Here is a 6,000-nt window from a genome sequence, read left to right as displayed (position 1 = left end):
TTTCATTTTAGAGGTTAGAGACTTTCTATCTTTCAATTTTGAGCTTATGATGAATCTATTTGATTAGTTTTCAAATGTGATTCCAAGTGCAATTTTTAACTTTTTATTGGTGTCAAGGAAGGAAAATTGATCAGTACCCTGTTCGTGATGTAATAACTTGAGATCCATGATAGGTGAGATTGAATGGATTGTACCACTATGTTCTCCTCTGAAGATTCTCTAAGTGTGCCAATTTTCAAGTCTTGATGAATCTGTTTGCAAACTTTTCCTACTCAATTCCATTTGCAAAAAATGTTTTTCTCTTAGTGCTTTCAATTTGCAAATTCTGAGTAGCCTACTTTGACCACTCACCAAATGTGTCTTGTAATTTTTCATGATCCCAAATCGTAGATTTATACTCTCCTTGTGACAGTGAACTTATGCCCCAGTTTTTGTTTTCTCAAGTGTCAGTTTGCCTAGTTTTTGAAGACAAGCCCCAACATGATTTGTAGTTTTTTGACATGTTTGCTTGGAATTAATTCTGAAAGGGCAACTTTGATAGTCAATATTTTGCCTGAGAATTTTTTATGAGACAAGATTCGATAGGGTGCAAGTATATGAAACAGAGAATTAGTATGTTTGATTTCAGAGCCCAATTAGAGGTTTGGGTTAGTTTTTAAAGCCAGTCAAAGGACCTCCTAACACAAATTTGACGGTTTATAGATTAATGGTTAAATGAGTTTTAATTGATTATTTAGTGTTCGAACTTGTTTCAAATCAGGATAAGAAAATTAAAGGATCAATTTGAAGGAATCAGTTGTTTGAAAATGAATTTTTTTTAGTCAGACCTGCTTTGGTGCCCGACTATTTTCATCTGATTGCATGGTCATTTTTTTAAAGAAATAATGTCTTGGTTAGGCATAATGGCCATGATTAGATAAAATCTGGCTATAAGCGTGTCATCTTTCTTGATTAAATAGAATGTCAGTTTTAATAGAGCTAGTTTCAAGGTTTGACTTTAGTGATAAAGAAGACAATATCGTGATTGGTACAAGCTCGTGTTTGGTACAAGAGGGGCCTCTAATGCAAAATCTACATTTGATTGCCCAAAGATCTTTGAAGTTGCTAAGGTTTTTAGGAGGAGTGCCCATCCTCAAGATCTGTGTAAGCATTTTAATGTGATCCCAAACATTAGTTTGCCCTCACTAGCCTTTCATGAGTTTTGTGATGAATACTTCAATTCTCCTAGGCCAACCAATAATGTTGCTATCCATGAAGGACATGATTCTATAGTTGATAGCTCCATGCCATTGTTTTATCAATATCTTGACAATGAAGATGTAAGAGTTTAAGGGCTAATGCGCCAGTGGTTCCAATTTTTTTTGCCTATTAGTGTCATTAAGCGAAGTGAAGGGCATGGTGCAGAACAAATAGGGATTGATCACTTGGGCCAGTTTGGTGGCACTCAAGATGCAAAGGGGTTTCAACTGGTATAAATCTAAAGGGTTAGATTTTGAACTCCACCAAAAAGAAATCTATCTCAAGAGTCGCGACAGGAAGAAATGCTGAAACAGAGCCATCCATTTCTCTGGAGAAGCTACCCACGAAGGAGGACTCCTTGTTTGTGTGACTTCCTAAGTCAACACACATTAAGATTTAGATGATTTATGGATGTTATTTACTCTCCATCACTGCGAGGTTTTACACAGCTTGTATTTTAGTAAAAGGCGGCTTCTCCAAGGGATGTGCTTATTGCGCAAGGAGAAGGCTTGAGTTTTTGATGCAGAAGACCGATGAACCGACCCTAAAGATTGACACACATGAGATGCAATGATATGGGTTGGGCGAATGTAATTCAAAGGCATGTGAATAGAGGAATGAATTCTTGCATGGACCAAACTGTAATTGCCAATGGCTATTACAACACAAATTATCCACGATGAAAGGGGGGAACGTCTCACAGCAATGACATAAGGAAACGACATGAAGAGAAGCTGTTGGAGAGGGGCAAAGAAGCCCACAGTAGGAAAGAAGCCCGTAGGTAGTCCATGCAAGAGGAGAGCAAAAGCTGCCAGATTAAAAGATGGCAAAAGTCTATTAGGAGTCAGACCTACTAACAAAAAAGAAAAGAATGTTCTCCATCAACAATCTTGGGGATCTGTTTATTGAGAGCAACTATGGAGTGCATTCTAGGCAGTTTGAGCTTGAAGTTTTGCATTGGTTTTCCCGTCTTTGGGAATTAGGGAAACATGACTATTGGGTGTACATTACCAATTTTGGTACTGAAGGAAATCTACACGGAGGTCTTCTTGGGAGGGAGATTCTTCCAGATGGTATTCTGTACATATCTCAAGAGACACATTACTTACTTTTCAAAGCAGTGCAGATGAATAGAATGGAATTGGTAAAAGTGGATACATTGATCTCAGGTGAGATTGACTGTGCAGATTTCAAAGAGAAGCTAATTCAAAACAAGGGCAAGCCTGCAATAGTCAATGTTAATATTGGGACCATGGTTAAGGGCGCTATTGATGATTTGGATATGGTAATACAGACCCTCAAAGAAACAAGGTTCACCCAGGATAGATTCTATATTCAATGTAATGGAGCTCTATCTGAGCTAATGATGCCTTTTGTCAACCGAGAGCTTCCAAAGAGAGCATCATGAATGAAGCCACAAAAGAGCCAAGAACCAACCAGCGACAGTGAAAGTGGAAGAGGGCATTAAAAAATTAACCCATATGCATGCCACGGTAAAATCTTTAGTTTTGTAGATATTATTCTACTTACATTACATGTTGTGAACAATAAATTTTTTTTTTGGCAAAATGTGGCCTGCGTGGTGGATCTGACCCGGGCGCTGATAGTTGGAGGCAATTGGAAGAATTTTGAACAAGCACGCAAATTGAGGAGTTACTAGAAAGTCATCGAGAAAGTTCAAGAATCCGATGGTTGCCATGTCACCACTGGAAAATGAGAGGATTTTGCCATAGTGACATGGCAACTTGCCAGAAAATCCAAAAAAATCGGCAAGGTATGTGTGGGGCCACCCAGGTACAATTGGACCATTTGTTGATTGACACATGGCACTGATTGGATAACCAAGGGAGGTATAAGGGGTATATAATTTTTTAAAATATTTTCTCCTCTCAAATTTTCAGAAGTTTCGTTCAGTTTAAAATTTGAAGATTTTTAGTTTTCTATAGTTTATACTATAGAAATATTTTTAATTTTTCAAAATTTTGGCAAATAATGCTGTGAAACATATAGTTGGAACTTGAATTGGGTATTTTTCACTCGAAATATACTCTCCAATATATCGTTGGAATTGGCAAAAGATGAACTATTTGATTATGAAGTGGGTTTTTGCATAGGATGTCACTCATATAGGCTACATGAGGTGTTGTTTCTCAGAGTGATTTGTGTGTTTTATTAGGTGTTTTAAGTTGTCAGTTGCAAAATTTAGTGGAGAAATATGTTAAACATGTTCAGTGATTCTTGTATCTAGTTATTTTGAGTCTTTGTTGTGTTTTGGCTTCAAATTGATCAATTGGCACATATCTAGGTTCAGTTACCATATTTTTGTCTTTTAATGAGATATTTTGTATTTGGAAAGATAAAATAGAAGGGGTATGATTAGCTATTGATGAGAGAAGGTAGAGAGAGGTTATTCAACTTCTTGGAAAATAATTTTGAGGGGACAATTGTCATCTTTGGATAAAATTCGAGAATTGCTTCTTTGGTATATTATTCTTTCTTCTTCTCTTTTGTAAACGTTTTTGGTTGGCTTTCAATCTTCAGCTCTAGGAGCTTTGTGTACGCTATAAAAGCCACACACCCAACATTTCTTCTTGTATGAACAACAATTGTAGTTTTAAGACAAATAGATTGGATTTGTTTGGTGATTGTGAAGTATTTCTGTACATCTTTCATGTATTTATTTTCAATGAAAATGAATAAAAACACAACAAGGGGTTTTAATTTCAGTCTAAATCTTGTCTCTTGTTCATAGATTTGTAATCCTTTCTAGTTTGTGAGCAAAGAGCATAAACTAAGTTGCATTTTGTTTAAGAATGTATGTAATTGAAGTATCTTGCTAATGGAACAAAGAGCCATGTAATTGCTTGATGTTTATCATAGGGTTTGCATATTTCATAATGGGATAATTTGAGTATGAGATTCATTTTGATGCAAATGTCTATTCACAAGGTGAAAGATAGATCAGGGATCTTGATGTAGGAGTTGTGTCAAAGATTTCAAAAAGATGTATGGTTGTAATTCATGTAATTATCCAATAAATAAGGTATTGATCAGTTGTAGGGTCATTCGGTTGTTGCTCATACCTAGATCTTGTTGATATCAACATATTAAATCATTTTCTCCCTTTGATGTTGAAAGTTATTCAAAGTCTAACCCTCACTTAGCTTACTAGTTTCATGAGTCATGCTATTAGCGATTTCATTCTTGTGATTTCTTAGTTAAGTATAGAAGATTCAGGGGTTTCATTTGTTATTCTAGATCCTGATTATGCTCATTACACTAGTCACGTAATCAAATCTTAAGAGGTCCACTTGCCTAGGTTTTGCAGAACCTGAAATAGAAGAAGGGTCTAGCCTTATAGTTGGCCCAGGTTCTTGGTGAATTATGTCCATTATTGGAGATAGCTACCCATAGATGCATTCTTTCCTTGCATACTTGGTTATTCAAATGTTGTTAAATCAGGAGCCAACAAACACCTCATTAAAAGTGTTAGATACACAATAGTCAACTCAATATCACATGGGTAGTCACCAATGTTATTAATAGCACCTATAGACATAACAACATTCAACATTCAAGCATCGACAATTCATTCTACTCTCTGAATACCAATTAAGGAAATGACACCTCTATAGGGACAAACACTTATTGCATTCCAAGAGAGTGTGCACTTCATTTGTTAGATGAAATAAGTTTTGTTGGACCAAAGTTACTAGAAAAAATTGACATGAGATTGTGACAAGCATTCCCTACTCAAAATCATAGTCCCTTTGGAGAGTTCTGTGTTGTTCTATTTGGTGACCTAGGACAACTAGCACCAATCAAAGACATACCAATGTATGTCTCTAGTTGCTATGGTGGCACATTATGGTGTATCTTTGTAGCTTCCAAACTATTGTACATTAGACAATTTTTTTTGATAAAGTTGAGACAATACTATTCAATTGCAATTTCGTGAACTCCTATCAAATTTATGAAATGTAACACCAAGAATTGCAGATTGGAGGCTTCTAATGTCAAGATTAGGCTCCACAATAAGCTTAGAAGAGAACACTCTCTTTTCATCATCCATACATATTTTCTCCACAAATCAACTAGTATTACTACATAACAAATGCATGCTACACTCTTCAACAAAACTAGTTACTCTTTCTGATTCAACGAAACTTAAAGGTTTACCATGCTCAAATCTAGATGAACAATAATTTCAATCAAGAATCCTTTTATGTGCTGATTAAAAGCTCATGCTCTATGCAAACTTATAGGTGGAAACTAGAATTGTCAATGGCGCAATTGGACAAGTCAAAAAAATTGTGTATAATGCTGGTGAAAAGCCACCTCAACTCCCTTTATTTATAATTATTGCATTTCCAAACTACATTGGACCACCCTGGGACCATAACAACCCACAAAATATTTTAGTGCTACCAATAAGTCATGGAATTCATAGAAAAATACCTTTAAAAATGGCATGGGCTGTAATAATACACAAGTCGTAAGGACTTACACTACAAAGAGCAACAATCGACATTGGCAACACTGACCACCACGGGCTAACATTCACAATAGTATCAAGAGTGCATGAACTTATATATCTCTACATTTAATCAAATTCACATTTGAAAGATATGGATGAATGCAAAAAAACCCACTTGTTACACGAATGAAAGAAAAGGAGATACACCTTCAAATATTATCAAATACAAGTCCTCCAACATATATCATTTGGAACAATTACTATAGGTAAGCTTGAATTATTGT

At 35.7% G+C, this 6,000-nt stretch overlaps 1 pseudogene; it reads left to right on the top strand.

Annotated features, from left to right (window-relative positions):
• The first annotated feature begins 2,110 nt into the window (after nucleotides 1–2,110).
• On the top strand, nucleotides 2,111–2,647 carry LOC149571646 (serine decarboxylase pseudogene; annotated as a pseudogene).
• The last annotated feature ends 3,353 nt before the right edge of the window (nucleotides 2,648–6,000 follow it).

This window comes from Cupressus sempervirens, chromosome 2 (genome assembly GCF_028749045.1).
Source record: "Cupressus sempervirens isolate cs-2001-9-10 chromosome 2, ASM2874904v1, whole genome shotgun sequence".
Lineage (NCBI taxonomy): Eukaryota > Viridiplantae > Streptophyta > Pinopsida > Cupressales > Cupressaceae > Cupressus > Cupressus sempervirens.
Note: the sequence above shows the minus strand (reverse complement) of the source record. Positions and strands in the feature narration are given on the sequence as shown.